General features: G+C 38.3%; 1 pseudogene; it reads right to left on the reverse strand.

Moving 5' to 3' along the window:
• Positions 1-25,974, reverse strand: part of LOC130034974 (contactin-associated protein-like 3) — a 183,344-nt pseudogene that overhangs the window by 67,306 nt on the left and 90,064 nt on the right.

Consider the following 25,974-nt stretch of genomic DNA (forward strand, 5'->3'; position numbering starts at 1 on the left):
ATTCTAGTATCAGACCACATTGATTTCAGACTGAAGGAGGTCACAAGAGACAGTGAAGGCCATTTCCTATTGATCAAGGGATCTGTACAACAGGAAGAACTTACAATACTAAATGTATATGCACCTAATGAGGGACCAGCAAAATACTTAAAACAACTACTCATAGACTTGGAGAAAGACATTGATAACAACACCTGCAAATTAAACAGTAAACTATTGGACAATGAGTGGCTTAGAAAGGAAATCAAAGAGGAAATCAAAAGATTCCTGGAAAAGAATGAAAAGCAGGACACAAGTTCCCAAAACTTATGGGACACAGCAAAAGCTGTGTTAAGAGGAAAGTTTATAGCTCTACAATCATTCCTCAGGAAGGAGGAGCAAGCCCACATAAATAACCTAACCTCACAGCTTAAGAGCGTGGAGAAGGACCAACAAAAGGAACCCAACCCGAACAGGAGGAAGGAAATAATAAAATTCAGAGCAGAGAATAACGAGATGGAAACCCAAAGAGCAATCTGAAAGATCAATGAAACCGAGAGCTGGTTATTTGAGAAAATATACAAGATCGATAAGTCTCTCGCAAAACTCACAAAGAAAGGGAGAGAGAAAACCCTAATAAACTGAATCAGAAATGAAAAGGGTATCATTACAACAGAAACTACAGAAATTCAAAGGATCCTTAGGGAGTACTTTGAGAAGCTTTATGCCACAGAACATGAAAACCTCAAGGAAATGGAAAAATTACCTGATTCCTATAGACTCCCAAGGCTGAACTAAGAAGACTGGGAATACCTGAACAGACCTATCACCATCAAGGAAATTGAAATGGTAATAAAAAGTCTCCCTAAGCACAAAAGTCCTCGCCCAGATGGACTCATTAGTGAATTCTTCCAAATCTTTCAAGAGGACTTACTCCGAGTCCTCTTTAAGCTTTTCCACGAAATTTAAATATCAAAAACACTTCTGAACAGTTTCTATGAAGCAAATATCAACCTGATACCAAAAGCAGACAGATATACCACAAAGAAAGAGAATTACAGGCAAATATCCCTGATAAACACAGATGCAAAGATCCTCAACAAAGTATTAGCAAATAGAATCCAACGATTTATCAAAAAGATCATACACCATGAACAAGTAGGACTCATCCCAGGGATGCAAGGGTAGCGTAACATTCGGAAATCAATCAACATAATCCATCATATCAACAAAAGAAAAGATAAAAAGCATATGATCATATTAATAGATGCAGAGAAAGCATTTGACAAGATCCAGCACCGGTTTACGATGAAAACCCTTGCCAAAATAGATATAGAGTGGATTTTTCTCAATATAGTTAAAGCCATCTACCACAAGCCTACAGCAAGCATCATCCTCAATGGGGAAAAACTGGGAGCCTTTCCTCTAAGATCAAGGATGAGACAAAGATGCTCACTCTCTCCACTGCTGTTCAATATAGTACTGGAAGTACTTGTAATAGCAGTTAGGCAGGAAAAAGATACTAAGGGCGTTCAGGTAGGAAAGGAAGAAATCAAGCTCTCACTATTTGCAGATGATTTGATACTATACTTAGAGAACCCTATAACCTCTACCAAGAAATTCCTAGAAACAATAGACTTGTATAGAAAAGTTGCAGGCTATAAAATCAATACCCAAAAGTCCATGACTTTCCTATACGCAAATAGTGAGAGAGAAGAAAGTGACATGAAAAATACAATCCTTTTCACAACTGTGCCACAGAAAATCAAGAAACTAGGAATCATCTTAACTAAGGAAATAAAGGACCTGTACTACGAAAACTACAAAAGTCTACTTCAGGAAACAAAAGAGGATGCAAGGAAATGGAAAGATATCCCCTGCACATGGATCAGGAGAATTAATATGGTCAAAATGGCAATACTCCCCAAAGCACTGTACAAATTCAATGAGATCCTTATAAGGATACCCATGACATTCTTCAAAAAATGGAGCAAACACTCCTGAAATTCATATGGAACAATAATCATCCATGAATAGCTAAAGCAATTCATGGGAAAAAGAAAATGGGAGGAATCAACCTCACCAACTTCAAATTCTATTACAAAGCAATAATTACAAAGTAATAATTAAAACAGCATGGTACTGGAACAAAGGCAGAGATGCAGACCAATGGAACAGAGTTGAATATACTGACATCTCCCCTGAAACATATGATCATCTAATTTTTGATAAAGGAACAAGAAATGTGAAGTGGAGTAAGGAAAGCCTCTTTAACAAATTTCGCTTGCAAAACTGGATGGCTACATGCAAAAAACTGGGCTCAGATCTCTGCCTAACACCATGTATAAAACTAAGATAAAAATGGATTAAAGACCTCAACATCAGACCAGAATCCATAAGGTACATTGAAGACAAAGTTGGTAAAACCCTCCATGACATTGAAGCTAATGATATCTTCAAAGATGTCACACCATTGGCCGAGCAAGTGAAAACAGATAGACAAATGGGACTTTCTTAAACTAAGAAGCTTCTACAGCTCAAAAGAATCAATGATCAAAATAGAAAGACAGTCTACATAATGGGAAAGGATATTCGCCCAATACACATCTGACAAGGGGTTGATATCAAGGATATACAAAGTACTGATTGAACTCCACAAGAAGAAAACATCCAACCCCATCAAAAAATGGGGTGATGAAATGAACAGAAACTTTCTCAAAGAAGAAATCTGAACGGCTAAAAGGCACATGAGAAAATGCTCTACATCATTATTCATCAGGGAGATGCAGATCAAAACCACAATGAGATATAATCTCACACCACAGACACTGGCCCACATGCAAAAGAACAAAAGCAACCAGTGCTGGCACAGATGTAGCGAGAAAGGGACTCTCCTTCACTGCTGGTGGGAATGCTGACTGGTTCAGCCCTTTTGGAAAACAGTATGGACGATTCTCAGAAAAGTAGAAATTGAGCTCCCATTTGACCCAGCAATACCACTCCTGGGAATATATCCCAGAGAGGCAAAAAAGTATAGTGGAAATGACATCTGCACTTGTTTGTTCATTGTAACACTCTTTACAATAGCCAGAATCTGGAAAAACCTGAGTGCCCAAGAACAGATGACTGGTTAAAGAAACTTTGATACATCTACAAAATGGAGTACTCTGTAGCTGTTAGAAAAGATGAAGTCATGAAATTTACATACAAGTGGTACTACATGGAAAGTATCATGCTAAGCGAAATGAGTCAGAAAGAGAGGGACAGACATAGAAATACTGCATTCTTTTGGGGAACATAAAGTAACATAATAGGAGACTAACACTCAAGAATAGATGAGATAAGTACCAGGAGGTTTTTCTCCATGACTTGGAGACCAGCGACACATGCTTTGGGAAAAGGCAGCTCAGATAGAGAAGGGAGCACCAAATAAAGCATGTTGGGAGGATCCTCCCTGGATGGGAAAAGCATGCTGAATGTAGACTATAGACCGAACATGATTGACACTCAATGCCTCTTTTGCAAACCACAACACCCAGAAGGAGAGAGAGAACAAAAGGGAATGCCCTGCGATAGAGGCAGGGTGGGATGGGTGGGGGGGGAATGGGGGGGAGGGATACTGGGATCTGTGGTGATGGAAAATTGGCATTGGTGGAGGTATGGGTACTTGATCATTGTATAATTGAAACCCAAGCACAAAAATTTGTAAGTCTACAACTGTACCTCATTGTGTTTCACTAATAAAAATTTTAAAAAACATTATTGCAACTGGAATTTTTCATTTTTTAAAAGTCTATGGCATTTGTTGACATGAACTAATAAATAAAATCTATTCATTTTTTAGATTATTGAGTAGAGACTACAATTAATTTTAACCTAAAAATTTTTCAAAATTAATCAAATAACTTTTGATTACTACTCTTTATTGGCTTATAATATTATATTTAATACTTCAGCTGGAGTGATAGCACAGCGGTAGGGGGTTTGCCTTGCATGCAGCAACATGGCCAACCCGAGTTCGATTCCTCCGCCCCTCTAGGAGATCCCGGCAAGCTACCGAGAGTACCTCGCCCGCACGGCAGAGCCTGGCAAGCTCTCCGTGACGTAACAATCACAATATAATCACAATTTAATAGAGCTGCCACAAATCAAACTCTACTTTCCCCGATTTTATTTTGCGCAAAATAAACATTACTATGATTTTGACTATTATAAAAAGAGTTCATTAGAATACCTGTCATGTTGCAATATACAAGAGATGGTCCCAGTGGGCCACTTCCATCGGAATCAATATAGTAGAGTCCTGAGGAGTTTCCCCTGTGCTTGTAGGCTTCACAAGACTGCTCGTACAGTGCTGCAAAACACATGATCTCAGACAACACCACAATGAGCTGTGTCCCTCTAGCAGCTTTATTGTGTGATGCCTTCCCCTGGCAGTACTCACTCTGAACTGCTCTCATGCACATTTTCTCTAGAGGACTGGTCTCTGTTGCAATTAGGCAGTGAGCTGAATCTGAGACATTTTAAGAGTTATTGCTGTGGGATATGTGAAGCTGAATCCCTTATGACCTTCAGATACATCCAAGTATCTGAAGCACATTAGCTCACCTGTCAGTATATAATAATAGATACTATTATTTTTTATTTCCTTTATATTACTCAATAGTTATACTCTTTGTTTAATTAAAGCAATTTATATATGAAATGAAATTTTAACAATTCATTTTGAAAGATGCAGTTTTAAAGATGCACTTTACTAATGAGCAATTCTGCCTTCTTCACTTTGTAAAGCTTGTTTAACAGAACTTCTTAAAATTATCCATAATTATTATTCAAGAAATTGGAACTCAAACAAAATGTGTGTGAAAACCTCTTTGTAATTTCAGTTTATCCTGATTCATTTTGGAATTTTTCATATTACCAATAATTTTTTCTATAAACAAGGAAAATTATTTACATGTGCAGATGATAGACTTAATATTTAGAATAAGTTTTTATGAATAATCAACTGCAAACATCTCATTTGTTGCTTGGACAGGAATAATCTTTAGAAAACCTGTAAAGCTCTCAATGACTGCCAGAAAATGGCACAGGGCTCTTTCTGGCACATGGTTGGATTGGCACTTTAAAACACTAGTGATCAGATTTGGCATCCACACCAACTCTCATGTAAAAGTACAGGAAAATCCTTAAATTGAACTGATCCAAGAAAGGGGGGTAGGGAGGGAAAGAGATAAGAGGAGGGTGTGAACATTGATCTGTCTGCACTGATGAGATTCTAGATCTAAAGTTTTAAACCCTGTAACTACTCTCCATAGCTAAGGAAAATGCAGAGAGGGCTTCAAGAATTACTGTTGTTTGTCTCTCAAAAAAGGGAAAATTTTAGGAATTAATGTTTGTCCAGGAATTTTATAAAAAAGACACTGTTTTATTAAATATAGCCACACATCAATCAATGTGTCCAGGTTGGAGTTTCCCAAGTAAATAACACAATTATTGCCACTTATAGTGATGGAAACACAGACAATATTGATAGCGGTGGTTACATTTGGATTAGGATTGAAATTTCCTATGGAAATAGAGTATGAAAACCTGTTCTTAATGTGAATGCACATATGTACTAATTGTGTACTTGGAGCAAAATATATTTATTGCATACCAAAAGACAATAAGCTTATGATCTCTTACTACTGATCTAGAAACCTCAGGCCCTTATTTTATTTTTCAGTAGAGAACCACAATGAAGTCAATTTAATTATTAGGAAAATATTTTTTCACAAGTGAAAAAAATCTATTATTTCTCATAATTGTATTCATACTTGTTTAGATTATAATTATATCAAAGTGAGATATTATTTTAGCTTTCATTCCTTAATCACTAACATTCAGCAGGTATTGAGTCATTGATTAAAATATCTGCTAGATGTGATGAGGGATGATCCAAGTAAGAAATTGACTGTTTAACACAAATGACTCTGACCAAATCTCTCAACGTTTAATTTCTGGTTATTCAGCCCATTTCCAATGAAGAGTAGTCCTGTAAATTCTAACCTGACACCATTATAAAAAATAGAGGCAAGTGAATTTACTCTGGTTGAATTTACCTTGTGTTTACGGGGTTATTTACCTCCCTAAGTTCAGCAAGATGCTGTGGGCTCCTCTGTGGAACTGCCAAAATGGGGACCAAGGGTTCTTATCTCAACACAAATTCCTAAATTTCCATCCATATCAAACTGGACCATGTCAATTCACATGCTGCCTTCTTTCCACACAGTGTAAAATCTATTAAATAATTTTAAGGAAGAGCTCTCAGAAATGAAACATAATCTCTAATAAGAACTGGTGGTGGTTGGATGTGCTCATTTTTATATCATGCTCTTACTTAAAGTTCCAGGGAAAGAAGGTATGTATGCAGAAATGACAACAGTGTTATACAAATAAGGGGAAGCTAAGACAAAAGCCAATAATTAGAAAACCATGAGAATTTCAGGACTCTACTAAGAGGAATCACTGTCACTGTCACTGTCACTGTCCTTCCGTTGTTCATCGATTTGCTTGAGCGGGTCCAGTAATGTCTCCATTGTGAAATTTGCTGCTACTGTGTTTGGCATATTGAATATGTCACGGGTAGCTTGCCGGGCTCTCCGAGAAGGGCAGAGGAATTGAACCCTGCTCGGCCGGGCGGGCTATGCGCAAGGCAAACACCCTACTGCTGTGCTATTGCTCCAGTCCACTAAGAGGAATAAGTGGGTCTAATCATTTACTGGTCAGAGAAGTTTGGTTAGCTTTAAACTTGAGAAAATTATTTTTCAGGAAAGAGAAATTAAATTAAAATTTGTAGACAGATAGTAAATTCCAGTATGTTATCATCATAAAAATTTATCATGAAACCCAATAACTTGTTTTGCTACAGAACTCAGAAACTAAAATTGGCTCAAATTTAAACAGGGTAAGTTATATATTCTAGATTTTAAAAAAGAACACTTTATAATTTTTTTTAATACTTACTATTGCTTGGGCTGGAGCGATAGCACAGCGGGTAGGGCGTTTGCCTTGCACGCAGCCAACATGGCCGACCCGAGTTCGATTCCTCCGTCATTCTCGGAGAGCCCGGCAAGCTACTGAGAGTATCTCGCCTGCGTGGCAGAGCCTGGCAAGCTCCCCGTGACGTATTCGATATGCCAAACACAGTAACAAGTCTCACAATGGAGACGTTACTGGCCCCGCTGGAGAAAATCGATGAACAACGGGAGGACCGTGACTGTGACTTACTACTGCTTACCTTCTATTTTTTCTTGTCTATTTATTGATGTATTTCTGTAAGCTGTCATGACATCATTAGAAATTAAAATTTGTTAAAAGTATATCAGACAGGTTTGTTCCTTGCTGGGAAAGCCCATGTTATCTCTTGAACATTTGTCTCTTTCTTTCTCTTTCCTCACATTTGTCTAAGTAAAACTATTTTTAAAGCAAATTAGACTCAAAGATTGAGTCTCTGTTTTCTGCTATCATTTTTACACCATATGTTTGCGCAGATGCATATAAACATAGTTATGAGAAGGAAAATCGGAAAATAATGAAGAAGGAGACTAAGCAGTTTGCAAGGCTTACAGGAATGGCATGTAGCACCTGTGTAACCAGTGTCCTGGCAATCGCAAGAGAAAGTGTCCCAGGACTGAGAACATACACCCCCATGTTCACAATAGCTGGGCAGGCACCTAGAAGAAGACATACACACTATTACTGCCCAACTCCATCAGGAGTTATATGCATCTTAGTACTAATCCGCTGCTAGAAAAATTGGAGGAAGACAATGAACTCAAAAGAAAGAACAAAGATAACTAGTTTTGTCAACATGATTTCCTAACATAACACCACCATGGTCTAATAAATTTTGTAGAGTCTACCAAAAATTACATACTGGGGATAGATACACTCACTGTATATTGTATTATATCAGGAAATAGGCTTGCTTTTCCTAAAATGTAATAAAATTAATTTCATACAGGACCATGGTATAAATTGTTTAGAGTGACCATACACAGCACATGTTACTAGCCTGCATCTCTGTATGTGTAGTATAGTATAAGTATAGGAAAGAAAATATTATAAAAGATTCTCCCTTTTGAGAACTCTCCTATAGAAAAGCACTTGGGTTGAATATTGACCTATTTTGGCCAATGGGACATGAGTACATTGCTTTCAGCAGTGGACCAACTCTCATTTTATTCTTATCCTATAACCCCAGCCATATGAAAAAACAACAACACATACTTATATGGTAAACATATGCTTAGGGTGCACAAAATTCTGAGTTATCTCCCCAGCACCAAATGGTTCACTGAATACTGCCAGTTATAGCCCTGGTGAACCACAAGCACCACTGGCACAAGTTTCTCCAGAAGCATCTTTTTTAAAAGAAACTTAGGCTTCAGCCAATAAAATGACAAATAGGACAAATGCTTAAGAGGACTATAAACCATCCACCTCCACTGACCGCAGATGACTAACTTAACAAAAGCCACAGAACTGTGAATTTAACCAAGAGGAATTTCAGTCATTATGTTTTACGGTACTTTATTGTGCAGCTAAAGCTAACTGCTCTATGAACCTACCATTAGAATTTGATGCCCTATTGATTTAGTACATAATTTCAAATTTTAAGAGAAATAAGAAATGAAAAACAAAATATTTCAACAAAAATGAACCAGTGGAATACAATACAGAGCCCCAAATTAAAGTCACCAGAATATGGACAGCCAATTCACTTATTTATGAGGTGGGGGGCCCACAACTGGTGGTAGTCAGGTCTTACTCCTGGCTTTGTGTACAGAGATGACTTCTGGTGAGGCTTGGGTGTATGGTATAGAGAATCAAGCTGGATGCTTCACATGCAAGGAAGCATCCTTAACTGCTGTACTCTGTTGCACTCTTTCTCTCTGTCCCCACAATTTTACTATCTTTTAAGGAGAGCATGAAAAACAGTTTTGAAGAATTACTCTTGGCTTTGTGTTCAGAGATCATTTCTAACTATACTGAGGGGACTTTTTCTGTGTTCTGTAGTGAAGCCAGGCCAGTCATGTGCAAGGCAAATGCCATAGCAGATGTACTATTTCCCCAGCCGCTGTCAATTTATGACAAATAGGCTAAGAATATACAATGAGCAAAGGAAATCCTCTTCAACAAACACTGTTGAGAAAATTGAACAGCTACATTTTAAAAAGTAACCAGATAAATATTTAACATAAAAAGGAAAAATAATTTTAGATGGATTAATGGTATGGATTAAATCCTAAACTATACATAAGAAAATATGTGTTACACACTAGATATTGATACATACTAGATATTGATAACAGATATTTGCAGTCTCAGTTTTAATATCAAGGGCATCAAGAGTTAAAATAAGAGTGAAAGTAGTATTAAATCAAAATATGAAAAGCTTTTGTATGGTGAAAGAAACTAGTACCAGAGCAAAGAGGCAGCCTAATAATTGGGAAAAGGTATTTTATACATCATGTACCCTACAGACAGGTTTGTATATAACGCATGAAGGAATCACACAATTCAACTAAAACAAGAAAAATCAACACAATAGAAAATGGACATTAATCTGCATAGACTCTTTTAAAAATAAAAAAAATATATAGGAAGAAAGAAAACTAAAGATGGCAGTGTGGACATGCAAAAGTGCTCACTCCTTATCATCAGAAAAATGCAAATCAAAATCACATTGAGTTCTCACTGCATATTTGTGACAATGACCCTTATCAAAAAAGCTCTGCAAGAGCCATAGAAAGGCCAGGGGTGGTCTATTATATAAAGGAGGCATGGGACCTCTGGCACCACAAGGACAAGACAAAAAAAATTTTTTTAAAGATCAGAACTAGGGGCTGGAGAGATAGCACAGCAGGTAGGGCATTTGCCTTGCATACGGCTGACCCGGGTTCGATTCCCAGCATCCCATATGGTCCCCTGAGCATCGCCATTCATTCATTGCACACAGCTGACCCAGATATAATCCCTGGCATTCCATATAGTGCCCTGAGCACTGCCAGAAGTAATTCCTGAGTACCAAGTCAGGTTACCCCTAAACATTGCTGGGGTGTCAAAAGAATAACAACAAAAAACTGCATCTCTAATGATTATTAAAAACATTTACGGTGCACTGTGGACAGGAAAAGAGACCTTAATTCAGCACTAATCCATAGAAAAGAGAAAGTTCAATGAGATGCCATTGCATACCTTATAATATGGATATTGTAATAATAATGTTAAAAAGAAAGTTTAATATAGCTCAGTGATAGACTCTCACTTTGCATGTGTTAAGGCCTGGGTTCAATCCCTGGCACCAAAAAAAATAAATAACTAAACAAAATTAAAACTGAAAATTAAAAGAAGGCAAACAAGTGATGGTGAAGATAATGTAAGCTCCCCGTGACATATTTGATATGCCAAACACAGTAACAACAAAGTCTCCAATGGAGATGTTACTGGGCCCGCTCGAGCAAATCAAAAATAATGAATTACTGAAATACTATATCGATATGGGGATGTAAAATGGTGCTTTGGCATTTGTTATAACAATTATATAAAGCCACTGGAGCGGTAGCACAGCGGTAGGGCGTTTGCCTTGCACGCAACCAACATGGCCGACCCGAGTTCAATTCCTCCGCCCCTCTCAGAGAGCCTGGCAAGCTACCGAGAGTATCTCGCCCGCACGGCAGAGCCTGGCAAGCTCCCCGTGATGTATTCGATATGCCAGACACAGTAACAACAAAGTCTCCAATGGAGACGTTACTGGGCCCGCTCGAGCAAATCGACGAACAACGGGAGGGCCTTTACTTTTACCTTTACCTTTACTGACCACCCAGCAAGTGTATCACTGTCACTGTCACTGTCCTCCCGTTGTTCATTGATTTGCTCGAGCGGACCCAGTAATGTCTCCATTTTGAGACTTATTGTTATTGCGTTTGGCATATCAAATACATCATGGGTAGCTTGCTTGGCTTTGCCATGTGGGCGAGATACTCTCGGTAGCTTGCTGGGTTCTCCAAGAGGGGCGGAGGAATAGAACCCGGCTTGACCCGGCTGGGTGCGTGCAAGGCAAACGCCCTACCACTGTGCTATTGTTCCAGCCCTGCAAGTGTATATGCTAGAGTATATATCCTAGAAAATTGAAGATTTAGTTGCAGATAACAACTTGTGCAAAAGCATTTGTATCAGCTGTAGCCATAACTCAAAACTCTAAACATTCATAACCTAAATTTCATAACAACATTTATCAGCTGATGAATGGATAGCTATATTTGGTATGATTTTACAGGATACAGTATTTTTTATCAAATATAGTGATAGCTACTTTTCCTAAAAGCATAAAGATAAAGCGCATGTTCAATTTCCTAATTTACAATGTGCGTTCCCGAACCATTAATTATCTTCATGTGATTTATGATTTTTAGTGAAAATAAATTTGTACTGAAAAACACCACCTTGCACACAAACTTGACGTGGTTCATAAAATCATGATTTGCTTTTATACCCTCCTAATTTCAATTTTATTTTCAATAAGTTGGGTCTGGGGAGATGGTAGAGCAGAAAAAAGTTGTTTGCCTTGCATGCACTTGATCCAGTCTATGCCTGGCAGTATCTGTGGTCCTCAAGAACTGCCAGGAGTGACCCCTGATAGCAGAAGAAGAAGTAAACCTAAACTTTATGGGGTGTGACCCCCAAACAAACAAAACGAAACAGTGACCATGAAATTGCTGATACTGAAATGTATCACATAGTAATATTCAAACAGAAAATGTCCAACAGAAAACTATAATTCAATCATTTAATAACCAAAATGAGCAAATACAATGACAAGAAGATCACTTTCTTCCCAAGCATACAAAAATACAAACTATACACACATTACGAAAGTCTATGCTGATCGCAACACTGGAAACATTTTATAATTATTAAGAAGACAAGAGATAATTGACCTTTCATAAAACTTGCTTGTCAGTGAATGGTCACGGAGAGTACTATGCTAAGTGAAGTGAGTAAGAAAGAGAGGGACAGACATAGAATGATTGCACTCATCTGTGGAATATAAAATAACACAACATGAGACTGACACCCAAGAAGAGTAGAGACAATGTCCAGGAATATTGCTCCATAGTTGGAAGCCTGCCTCATGTGCTGAGGGAGAAGGCAGCTGGACTAGAGAAGGGATCACTGAATCAACTATCGTTGGCAGGGTCACTTGGGATGGGAGATGAGGGCTAAAAGTAGATAAAGGACCAAACGTGGTGGCCTTTCAGTATCTGTATTGCAAACCATATTGCCCATAAGTAAAGAGAGAGTAAGAGGGAAATTGTCTGCCATAGAGGCAGGGGGATGGGTGGAGCATTGGAGGGGGTATATTGGGGAGATTGGTGGTGGAAAATGTACACTGGTGGAGGGATGGGTGTTCTATTACTGTATGACTGAAACTCAAACAAGAAAGTTTTATAACTGTGCTGACAGTGATTAAATAAAAAAAATGGAAAAAAAATGATACTGACCTTTTTAAGAAGAGTAGTAGGCAAATATTTTCTCCCAGTCTGTGGAGTGCCATTTTATTCTGGCAATGATTTATTTTGTAGTACAGAAATTTCTTATTTTGATAAAATTCAACTTGTTTAGTTTGCTACCATTTTCTTGTCCAATGTCAATAAGTCATTGAAGAAGCCTCTAGATTCAATGTCATGAAGGGTTCGTTCTATGTATAATTTATGAATTTGAGTCTCAATATTTAGGTATTTGAGCTATTTTTAATTGACTTTTATGCATAGTGTGACATAAGCTATTTTTAATTGACTTTTACGCATAGTGTGACATAAGATTCATTTTTCTCATCTGGCTGTTTAGTTTTTTTCATCAATACTTATTGAAAGGTGGTTAAATGTACCACTTCATGTTATTAACTCTTCTGTCAAAGATATACCTGATGACTGATCTTTGGGCTCTCAATTGCATTTTATTGATCTGCATCTGCCATTTTCCCAGTGACACACTGTCTTTATTAATATAACTTCATAGTATGATTTAAAACTGGAGTGAGAAATGTTTCCATCTGTTTTATTGAAGGGTGGAGAGTTATGCCATAAAAATTTCAACAGCATCATTTTTCATTTGTCTCTTTAAAATTTTTCACTTGTCTCTTTAAAATGTCATGGGTATTTTCATAAGGACTCCATTGCTTTGGGTACGGTTCTCATTTTGACAAAATCAATTCTTCCATGATCAGGGAATATATTTCCATTTTTTGTGTGTCTTCTTTAATTGCTTTTAGTAGTAATTCATAGTTTCTTTATATAAGTCTCATAAGTCATTTCTTGTGTTAAGCTGATTCCTAGGGACTTTATTTTGTGGTCTGCAGAGGCTAACTGTGAAGCACTTAAAAAACTTAACAAGAAAAATACTCCAATAAACTTCATCCAAAAATAGGGAGAAGAGATAAACAGACACTTCCTGAAGAAAGACATGCTGTTGGCCAGTGAGAATATAATTAAGAAAGAAAAAGTTCTGCATCAAGGGGGCCAGAGAGTACAGTGGGTAAGGTATTGTCTTGCATAAGACCTATCCAAATTCAATCCGAAGCACATTGAATGGTCCCTGAGGTTTCCGGAATGATCCCTGAGTGCAGAGCCAGAAGTGTGCCCCGAGCAACATCTCAAAAAAAAAAAAACTCTGCATAACAAATCAGCAGAGAAATACAAATCAAAATTAAAAAAGAGATATGGCCTCAGACCTGTAAGACTGGCCCAGAGGGGAAAAAAAAGCAGGGATGGCAAAGATGTGGGGGCAAAAGGAACCGATATTCACTGCTGGGAATGTCAACTGGTTCAATCCTTCTGGAAAGCAACATGGACAATTCACAGAAGAAAGAGTTGAGAACCAGAGAGATCAGCAGCAGCAGAAGAAAAAGCACATTCCCTGCACATAGTCAACCTGGGTTCTATCCCCAGCATTCCATAAGATCTCCTGATAAACACCAAGAATGACCCTTGAGCAAAGAGCCAAGAGTAACTCTAAGTACAACTGGGTGTGATCCAACCCACATCCCTGCTCAATAATATCTAAGACTTGAGCTTCCATAAAACCTGGAAATTTCATTTCTTGGCATTTCCCCCTAAAAATTCTACTCAGAAAAGACATTTGCATTCCTCTCTTCATTGAAGCACAATTCACAATATTCCAAAAATCTATGAATTATCTAAGTGACCAAGAACAGATAACTGGATTAAGAAACTTGTATATATTCACAATAGAATACTATTTATCTATAAGAAAAGACAAAATCATGATTTTCTGCTAAACTGATGGAGTATCACGCTGAGTGAAGCCAGCTAGATGGAGGGAGATACAGAATGGCTTCTAGCATAAATAGGGTGAAAAGAATAGAAAGGAAATAACAAATGAACTAATGCAACAGAATCTGTAAACTGGTCTACATAACTGAGCTTTCTGTGGTTGGAAGACAGTAAGAAAGGAGGACTGAGGGGAGAGAGAATGGTGGAGGAAACGTGCACTCTGGTGGAGGATGAGATCTTTGAACACTGCACACATGAACCCCATTGACAGGATTGTGAATCATGGTGAATTAAAAAACTTTTTAAAGAAGAAAAAAGGTTTCCATGAATAGGTAGTATCCTTAGTCGATAGTATGTTCATTGGAAGAGCATGGAGAGCTCCATATCCTTCCTAGTCTCGTCAATCAACTTCCATAATCATTGCCAATTAGGAAAGGTAAAACAAATGTCATTAAGAACAAAGTAAGGAAATTAAAAGACGAAAGGAAGCCTCTGGCTGTTATATGATTTCCCTGTTCTGAATTCTACATAATTCACACTCCCACATACTAAAAATTCTATAGATGGATCTGAAGAACTCGTTTCACTTTCTCTTAAAACACACAAAAATATAAGAACTGGATTCAGAACAACTTACTTAAGTTTAAAGGAAACTAGATATGGATATGTTGAAATTTAAATATACTTATTTTTTTAATTTTCATTGATCTCACAACAGTTTTTCTACCCCAAGTTTGTGAACTCTAAGGAAATTTGGTTTGTGCCTGTGTTTTCGTAAGTGGAATACTTTGTGTCAAACTTTAATTTCTGAGTAGTTTTCCTAAGTAAATGTATAAAGAGGAACCCTTACTTTCTAAGTCTGTAAATTACAAAAATGTAAATAAATGAGTAGAATCAAGTTCAATGAAGCTAATTAAAGGTATTAAATTTAGTTCCAAAATAATTCCACAAATATTGTTTAATTTATATTAGTCCTACTCTTCAGTGTCCTTTATAGTAATTACATTGCACCTTTTCCTTCGACCTTAGGCCTTTGTGAAAGATGTATTCAAGCAAGTTCAAGGAGTTAAATTTACAGCAAAACGTTGGGGCAAGAGTAACTGCTCACCATCTCTCCCCCATCCCTATATCATAGTTCTGTGTTGGCCATTGCACACTGTGACCAATCTGGGACTGTCAAGCCATTATACAACCTGTAGACAACAGACAGGACTACGGTGTGAAGATGGGACCGTTCTATATCTCCTACAGGGAAGAAGTGGGATGAATTTCTAGACCTGGCCTGAGACCTTGTTTCCTACCAGAGTCCCTGATTTTACGCCCCACAGAAGTCAGCTTAACAAAGGTGAAATGATGCAGCATCTTGAAAGAAAGCTAAAGTTGCTATAGAGGGGCTGGAGTTATAGTACAGATTATAGGATGTTTGCTTTGCACAATAGCAAACAACTAAATCATCCCATATGGTCCCCTAAGACCCACTCCGAGTGATTTCTGAGTGCAGAGTTTGGAGTAAGACCTAAACAAAACTGACCGTGGCCCCAAAACAAAACAAATCTCCTATAGAGACCCAGGAAAAAGGTTAGGGAGATGGATGTTCGTGGTTGGCTCCCTATTGGTTTTTTTGAGAAAAAGTTAGGTACTGAACATCAACATTACACATAAACACTCTTCTACCTGACTTTACCAAATAAGAATGAGAAAACCAGATTTTGTGCCCAAATTGGAAGTTTAGCTCCTTAAGAAAATAAAAAATAACTCTTTATTTCCAGAAATTATGGGCCAGACAACTTGTGTCCTTCAGTAACTGCTCTGCTGAGAGCAGTTATTTTCGAGCTTCAGCTCTTTGAGAGCAGCTATTTTCTGGATTCTATAATGATGCATGATGCCTTCCATATCCTGAGTTTCCTCTTTTCTAGAAGAAGCAAACACACACAGGAGAAACAAGATGCTAAATGAAGAGACAGAAGCTAAATTGGAATGTGACTGTGTCCAGACGTGAGAGTAACCGCACTTATGCTTATATCTTAGCAGCGTTCCATTGTCAAAGAAGACCAGCATGTGGTTTCTCTTTACACAGCCAAAATGGGATCAGTCTGCAAAACTCTCCAGGAAAAGAGAAATCATGGCATCTCCACACCCAGCAAGGGCCAAACTGTTTTCTGACCAATGACGTGGAAAAGGGCAATGAAGGCTGGGGTCACACTGACCTTTGAAAAGCATTAGCCCTAAAGGCAAAGTGAGTCAGGCATTTCATCATGTAATAGGAGGATTGTAAATAATAAAGTGTAGGCAACATGGAGCAACAAACACAGATTTATAGATGGGGATCAGGTTTGGACAGAAGAAAAACTTGATAAGTCACTTTGCAACTGTGCAAGGTTGCAGGAAAGAAGGAATAGAAACAGGATACTCTTCTCCAGAATGAGGGGAAACAACACTCAGTTCTGAGGTAAAGCTTAAGAATATGCCCTGTTGGGGATATGATGCCCCCAGCAGGTCGGTCTGTACCTGTGAGGCGAGTGCATCAGCAGCCTGACGGCACCCTCAGACTTTCAGATACCCCAAAATTGCTGCTGTGCCTTTGGGCAGACCCCAAAAGCTTGGGGCAAAGTTTACCAAGACAGTAAATGGCCAAAAGTTAGGTATGTGGGAGACACACCCACAAACCACCCCTGGCCCAGCTATATAATTGGAGGCATGGCCTCTCTGGTTCCTGATCGAACTGCTTAACGGCCATGATCCCAAAGACTCAGAAACAAATCTCAAAACCCAGCAGCTTTTGGCAGAAATGCATCTGGACCATATAAAAGGTGGCTGCCACCTCAGAGCTTATAGGAAAGCCAGGTATGAGCTGTTGGTGACGGGGCAACTGTAGTCTCATGGGAAGGGGGATGGTACCGGCTCATTCTTCACGCCCTACCGAGGTCATGAGTTGCCCCCCACGAGCGGCTCTCCAGCACGGCCATGGCTCCAGAGGCAAAAGGGCTTAGTCCAGAGTCCGGCAGCTTGTTGCAGAAAAATTAATGGACCATGCGTTAAACTATGGCACCATGCCTCCCCGGGAGGGAAAGGGTGTTGCTCCCTTCCACCTCCCATCCCTCCCCGCCCCCTCCCCAGCAGCAAGGTGGCTGCCGCCTCAGAGCTTATAGGAAAGCCAGGTGTGAGCCAGCGGGGACAGGCAACTGCAATCTCATGGGAAGGGTGGTGATAACGGCTCGTCCTTCACGCCATACCAAGGTCACGAGTTGCCCCCAACGGGTGGCTCTCTGGCTCAGCCATAACACCATACGCACAGAAACCAGTCTCATAATTATCTGGCTCTTTGCAGAAATCCAAAATCGGGGCCGCGTGACATTATATGATTCTCATAACCAGCTATAGAAAACAAAGTATTTCACAATGTCAGCAATTCTGATTGTTTGGGGGGAAATTCTAAACAGTAATGGTGCATTTTTTGTTGAAATAATGAATGTAATCAATGTAGAGAAGAGTTAAATAGAAATCATCTGCCTCACAGGCATTGGGAGGGCTGGGAGGGGGTTATATTGGGGTTCTTGGTGGTGAAAAATGAGTACTGGTGAAGGGAAAGGTGTTTGAACATTGTATGACCGAGACTTAAACCTGAAAGCTTAGTAACTTTTCCCACAGTGATTCAATAAATAAATATAAGAAGAAAAAATAAATAAATAATATTATGAAAAAAAATTAATTTGGAGTTCATGCCCAATTTATCAGCTAATCAGTGGCTGAATAAATAGCAGTACTCTACATTAAAAAAAGAATATGCCCTGTTAAAGTTCTTTTCAACTTTGAGATATTTCTTTCTATAATATTACTGACTATAAAAAAAATGAATAATAGAAAATGTTGACTCTAGTCCTCAAAACTGTGCTCTTCCCCCATACTGTTTCATTTAGAGATACACACCATGATCCAACCAGAACTGAAGAATTACTCTTTTGGCTTGACTCATTAATGATCCATCATTCACAGTCATGAAGCAATCAACTTGTGATTCTGCTCACCTAATACTCATAAATCGCTCTATAATTTGTTTACAGAATCTCTATTCCCTATTTCAAACTCCCAATCTTCACGATTCAGACCAAAATATTTCACCCTTAAATAAGTTGCCTCTTGTGTTCTTCTCTGCTGTCTTCACTATCATCATCTTCACCAGATGTCAGAGTTTTGCTAAATAGTATAAAGGGGGACCTGGCATTGAGCCCTTCAGAGATATTTTAAGAACGTTAGGTCAACATGTAGAGCCTCAGATGGCTCCCAGGCCTCTGTGGTATACCTCTGTCATACTAGTTAGTACCATCTCCCATGTGCCCTCGTCTATTCCTCTAAGTCAGTGTTGCTAGTGTAGAAATCTTTAAATGGATCAAACTTAATTGCCACACTTTGGGCTTCGATACAAGGCTCTGCCTTGCTCTGGACTGCTGGCTTCTCCCACTTGATTCCCACCCACATTTTCATCAAAGTTTAGGTGTGTCTTAATAGTGATATATAGTTCAAATACAGAGAACTGCCCCCAGATGCTTACAACCCCCAACTTATTATTATTCTATAGTGGCAGCTTTTGTTTTCGTGTAAAGAGAAAACTATATTTAGTTTTTAAGGTAATAGAGCCTTAGTGTCATGGATGGGCAAAATCTTGCTTCACTGAAAAGCATTTTACAAAGGCTAGCAGCAGGCCAATGGCCTACAGACCATTTTAAACAAAGACTAGTAGTGATATTCCAATAAATTCTCACTCTGGACCAGGCAGCAGGGATGACACAACTAAAGTAAAATGCATCTTCTTTACTATTTATTTAAATGAAGTAAATTGTTGTGTATTTTTGAAACATTGGAACACTGCAAAAGCACTGATGAAGAGATTCCATTCTTTTAATTGAATTAAAATAACTAATAAAAATGGGCTGGAGTGATAGCACAGCAGTAAGGCATTTGCCTTGTGCGCAGCCAGCCCAGCCGAGCTGGGTTCGATTCCTCCTCCCCTCTCAGAGAGCCCAGCAAGCTACCGAGAGTATCTCACCCGCACAGCGAAGCCTGGCAAGCTACCCATGACATATTAAATATGCCAAACACAGTAACAACAAGTCTTAAAATGGAGACGTCACTGGACCTGCTCGAGCAAATTGATGAACAATGGGAGGACAGTTTTGTCTGTTTGACAGATTAAAAAACAAAGAATACCATGATTTATCTAAAAACATTTGGGGATAATATTTTTAAATAAATGAGATGGGGGGCAGAGAGATAGTGCAGTGAATAAGATATTTGCCTTGTACACAGCAGACCTAAGTTCAGTCTCTGGCCTGTCAGGGACCCTGCAACGCTGTCAGGAGTGATCCCTAAACACAGAGTCAAGGAGCAAGCTCTGAGCACCACTGGGTGTGACAGAAAGAAAGAAAGAAAGAAAGAAAGAAAGAAAGAAAGAAAGAAAGAAAGAAAGAAAGAAAGAAAGAGAGAGAGAGAGAGAGAGGGAGGGAGGGAGGGAAGGAGGGAGGGAGGGAGGGAGGGAGGAAGGGAAGGAAGGAAGGGAGGAAGGAAGGAAGGGAGGGAGGGAGGGAGGGAGGGAGGGAGGGAGGGAGGGAGGGAGGGAGGGAGGAAGGAAGCACAATTACAATTAGATGTGGCTTCAAAATCAAAACAAATGAACAAACAAACAAAAATCACCTTTAGTAGCTATGTCAGACATCAAAAAAGTGAGTAGCTCTTTCATACATAAAGATTTGTGATGCATCTCAATTTTTGCTTAAAGGATATAACTTCATATTTTATATATCTCCAGAGATTTCAGCATATTTTGCATTCCATTTTATGAATGATATAGAAAGCTTATTTTCCTTTTTTATATATCATATACACATATATACATATGTATACAGTGTAGCAGTGAAATAAAGGTAGATACACTTTGGTGGGTGCTAAAGGATCTTTGCACACAAGAGGGAAATGTGGAGTCCCAATGTGAGAGAAATACTGTACATCACATGCTGTGAGTATTCTCTGAGATTCAGAAAAAATGACAATTTGGCCTCTCCGAGAGAACTGGGACTTCTGATCGTTCTAGCTATTATAGCCCCAGTGGGTGCCTTACCCTATCTCAGAGTTAACATCTCTGACCCTCTCTCAATACCAAGATTCAGGATTCTATATGTGGTTCTATAATTTACAGATGATATCAGTTTCTATAACCAAAATAACATGCCTAATATTAGCTCAGTGAAGAAATCCTATTAGAACTGAATTTCTGAAAACAAATAAGAATAAACACACAAGCCATCATAACATATGAGACAGAGCAAAAATAATACTAAAAGGAAAATTTTTAACAATGAAGTTTTACATTAGAAAACAAAAAGAAAATAAGTTCAAGTAAATGTTAAGGAATTAGGAGAAAAATGTTAAACTTAAAGTCATCAGAAAGAATGAATTTTTAAACTCACATGATGTCCCAAGACTGAATTAAAAACAAGTAAACAAACAAACAAACAGAAAGCCTTAACAGGCTAATACAATGATACTATTGAAAAATAAATCATAAGTCTCTCCAAAACAAGTTTGTGTGCAAATGGATTTAAGGGTAAATTCTACTTTAAATAAAACCCCATCTTTAAAATACTAAGATCATGTGGGGGGCCAAGGAGATGACTTTGAGACCCAAATTTGATTCCCAGCACTACAAGGTCATCTAGCACTGCTAGAAGCAAAACAAACAAACAAAATCAAAGCCCCGAAGATATGTTTTCTATCTTTCTTAAGATCTTTAGGAAATCGGAACAGGAATTCTTCCAACTACTTTATGTGAGGAAAACACCAAAAGACAAAAACCAAAAGCAGAAAAAGCTAAAAAGAAAAAAAAAGAAAAGAAGAGAGAGAGAGAGAGAGACTGAACATCAATATGCGTATAAAAACCTAGATGCAAAGATTTTCAATAAAATGTCAATGAGATGAATTCAACAACACATTAAAATTATCATACACCATAAACAAGTGGTATTTATTTTTGGGATGTTAAACCATATCAAAAAGAAAATTTTTTTAAAAAATCACATGATCACATAAATAGATGTTATTTATGATCAAAGCATAATGAAGTGGAAGGCATTCCTCAATATGGCAAATGCCATATATAGCAAACTCAGTAAATATCACACTTATTTAAAAACAAAATGCTTTTCCTAAGAAACAACAAATCAACTGTGTGCATTCTTCCCACTATTATGAAATACAGTAGTCAAAAGTTTCAGTCAAAACAGTTAGCTAAGAAAAAAAAAGTAAAGGAGATTTAACTTTAAAAAGTAAAGTTCAAAAAGTAGTTAAGTATCACATTTTATAAATAACATGACAATATGTTAAGAAATCCCTGACAGTCACCATAATACTACTAGAAAAAAAATTTTTCAGAGAAAAAAATCTGTATAATTCAAAATGTTGCATTTATAGAGTAAAATAAGAAACTAAAAGAGAAACCAAAATCTATATCTCATTTACTATAGCATCAAAAATAAATATTTAATAGTAAGTTAACAAATAAGGTTAAAAAGATATACATACTAAACTACAAGTTACCATAAAAAAGGGAAGCTACAAGGAAATGGAAAAAGACTACATGTTCATGGTTTGAAAGAACTGTCATTGTTAAAATGACCATTTTACCCAAAGCAATAAATACATTTAACATAGAATAGACACTGATCAATTTGTGTGAAGCCACAGAAACTCCAATGAGCCAAAGAAATTATGTGGAGAAATAAGATGAAGGGCACTGCATTCCCTAACTGTGCATATAAAAAGCAATAGTATCAAATCAGTTTAGTACTGGAACAAAGGTGGATTCTCAGACCAATGGAAAGTTAACTTATAGCAAAGAAGGAACAAAACTGTCTCAATAAATTATTTCTGGAAAACTGGGTTAGCCACAGGCAAAAGAATCACAAAAGTTAACTCAAAATGCATCATATAATTAAATGCTCGACCGAAATTTTAAAAATACCAAAGAAAGCAGAGGCAGAAAAGTGCATAATATTGACTTCAGTGGGGAGTTTAATGATTAAATATAAAAGCAAAAGCAATGAATGGGATTAGATCAAAGTAGCTCTGAGTCAAAAATGCGAGGAACAGATAGAGAATGACTGCATTCATTTGTGGTATATAAAAATAATATATAGTAGAAGACTAATATCCATGTACAGGGAAAACAGGGGCTAGGAGGACTGGTCAATGGTTGGAACTAACCACAAGTGTGTGGGGGGCTGAGGGCAGGTAAGGTAGTGAAGAGACTAGTATGACAGAAATAGCAGGAAATGATCACGCTGGACAAAATCTAAATGATCAAACTAGGTGAAGGGATATTCTTGATAACTTTCAGTACCAATATTGCAAATCACAATGCCCATGAGGAGAGAGAGATAGAAGGAGAGAGAGAAAAAAAAAGCCAGAGAGTGAAGAAAAGTCCCTCCCATAGAGGCAGGCAGGAGGTGGGGGATGATAGAAGGGAGCCTGGGGACACTGGTGCTGGGAAATGTATACTGGTGGAGAAATGGGTGTAGGAATACTGTATGACTGAAATCTAATCATAAACAGGTTTGTAAGAGTGATTCAATAAAGTAAAAATTAAAAAGTAGTTCTGTACAATAAAAGCTAAATGGTAGAGAAAAAATGCATATCTGGGACTGGCGTGACCGTATGGTGGGTAGGGTACTTGCCTTGTACTCGTGACACTCAGGTTTGACACCCAGCATTCAATATGGCCCCCCAAGCACTAGCAGTAGTTATTCCTGAATCCAGGAGTTAACATTAAGCACCGCCAGTCTGGCCAATAAAGAATCAAATAAACAAAAATATGCACATCTAGGAAAAAAGATAATATCCAAGATAAGTTGAAAACTGAAAAAAAACCAACAACAAAAAAGTTTACCAGTAAAATGGCGAGAAGTGTTACACAGTCGCTTCTTCAAACAAGATATACAGAAGGTAAATAGGTACCTGACAAATGTGTATTATCAATGATTATCGGGAAAACGAAAGTTAAAATGCCAAAAAGACATGCCATAACAGTGAGACTAAACTATGTGAAAAATATTGGAAACATGTAATGAGAAGATTTAGAAAAAAAGGAGCCCTCATTTACTTTTGGTGGAGATGAAAAAATGATTTCAGTCTTTATGAAAATCAGTATGGAGATTTCCCCCAAAATTAAAAATAGAATTAGCATGAGATTCAGCAATTTCACTCCTAGTTATCTATTCCAAGAATATAAACCATTCATTGAAATTATGTATGCACAGCAATTTTCATTACAGCATTATAGAAAATAACAAAAAAATGAAAACCACTGAAGTGCTCAATGGCAGATGAATAGAGAAGTTACAGTATGGGGTTGTGATGTTCAAAAGATATTTGCATGAAAAACACTAACAGTATTGCAAATCCTGGTACCTCAATAAAAGTAATTTTAAAAATCAGCCTGTCAAGGAGACAGGCCTATCGAGATATCTATTAGGGTTGTGGAGGTGGGGGTGGCATTCAATGGACTCTTCAGTAGAATGTTGTTTTGGCCAGTATCCCATTCTGTACAAGGTTTTCAATATCTTTTGTGTTTTCAATATTCTGTTGTGAAATTATAAAATTGTTTTGTCTTGGTGTCATACCGAGGTTAGAGAGAGACCATCTGTGGTATTGAGATGGAATCCATCTTGGTCACATGCAAAGAAGTTTTCTTACTCACTGTACTATGTTTTTTTTTTTCTTCATGTTTAGCTTGTGCTTATTTTACCCTTTGGAAGGGGTATCAGGTGATGATAAGAAAATCCACTTTTCCAGCTCTTGATTTGTTACTTAATCTGCTACCCAAATTTGAAAACCTGTATATGTAAATAATCTAGTAACTCCTTACCTGTCAGTCAGACTACAGATGTCTATTTGCAGGTCATGGAAACTGCCCAGCTGCCCCTGCTGTACTGCGATGAGATCCACCTCCTTGTGGCTAACGGAGATGAGCCGCATGCAGCCCTGAAATCCAGGATTTCTGCATCCAGAGCCAGAGTTGCTATCAGGACAGCCTAAAAGGGCAAGCAGACACACACACACACACACACACACACAAACACCACAAACAAAAACCGTTACACCACAGTGTTTATTGTAGAAACTACCCCTGGGAATTACAATCCTCTTCCCTTTGGAGCAGGACAGAGTGCTAGGAAGTTGACAGGAACAAGAGTTTCTGGTATTGGTAACATGAAAAATATAAACTAAGGCCAAGTTTATGGAATGACCAGAAGAAGGTAAGGGGTAAAAGTATAGAGTTAGTGAAAATCTGTTTTAAGCAGAACTTGGTTTTCTTTTTAAAAGCATAGGTTTCCATGCCCATGCTCCAGACAGTTCCTCGCACCCAGATCCACCCAGCCTGCCTGACCCATGCCATCCTCCAGTGCTTCCTGCATCCACCCCATGTGCCAGGTGAGTGACCAGAAGCCGGTGGCCATTCCTCCTTTTACGCTGCAGTCAGCCTCTCAGACCAGGATACCACCTAAAGCCTGGCAGGGGGCATGGCCTCTGTGGCAGGGGGTGTGGCCTTTACAGTAGGAGGTGTGACCTTGGGGTGGGGCCAGTAATCTTCCCCATTCCTGGCACCCTGGAGTCACATCCCACTCTTCATCACCTAATTCCATGAAGAACATCCTAGCTATTTCAAATACAATAGGCCAAAAGTCCACTAGTCTATTACAATTTCACCAAAACACCAGTGAACATAAGAAGCCACACAAGCTCATTATAATAAAAGATCACAGGCTCACCAGAGGCCTCACATACAGAGGAGCACCTGAGAGGAAGGACTTATAGAAGGTGGAAAACATGACCACCATCAAGTGAGCTCATCCAGAATACTTTCTCGCAGCAAGAGGAAATAATGATAGTGAACTAGAAGGCCCCACCTCCATATAACCACGACAATATAAAGAAGCAGCTCAAATTCCCACAGGAGGAAAGGATTAAGAGAAGAGTCCAGAAGCCTCAGCAGGCATTACCCACAAATACAATCTCTCCGGTAAGGGATTTAGAGATGAAATGTTGAAGATGTTCAGTGAACTCAAGGAAATGGAAAAGGCATACAGTAAGTTAAAGGAGGACATGAAAGAAAGAGTGGAATGACAGACAAGAAAATACAGGAAGAAATGAGAGCAGAAATTAGAAAGCTACAAACAGAAGTGTCACTAATAAAGGATTCAGTAGATGAAATAAAAAGTCAGTGGGTGCCCTCAAACATAGGATGGCGACAGCCGAAGACAAAATCAGTGAGCTTGAAGATGAGCTACAGAAAGCTTATAGGCAACAATAAATAATGGGGAAAAAACCTCAAAATAGCTCTGGAGTGAATCAGAGACCTAGGGGGTGAATCAAAGAGAAACAACATTAGAATAATTAGAGGACCAGAAGGACTGGGAGGCTAGCCCAATGAAAAAGTCACAGTTAAAGATGTCATTGCTGGAAAGTTCCCAAAGCTGGAGAATGCAGGCATCCAGATCCTAGGACCCGGAGGGTGCCAGCTAAAAGAGACCCAAATAAAAAGACTCCAAGACATATCATAGTCAGAATGATGGATGCCACGGATAGAAACACAATACTGCAAGCA

The sequence above is a fragment of the Sorex fumeus genome, unplaced genomic scaffold, assembly GCF_029834395.1.
Source record: "Sorex fumeus unplaced genomic scaffold, SorFum_2.1 ptg000063l, whole genome shotgun sequence".
Taxonomy (NCBI): Eukaryota; Metazoa; Chordata; class Mammalia; order Eulipotyphla; family Soricidae; genus Sorex; species Sorex fumeus.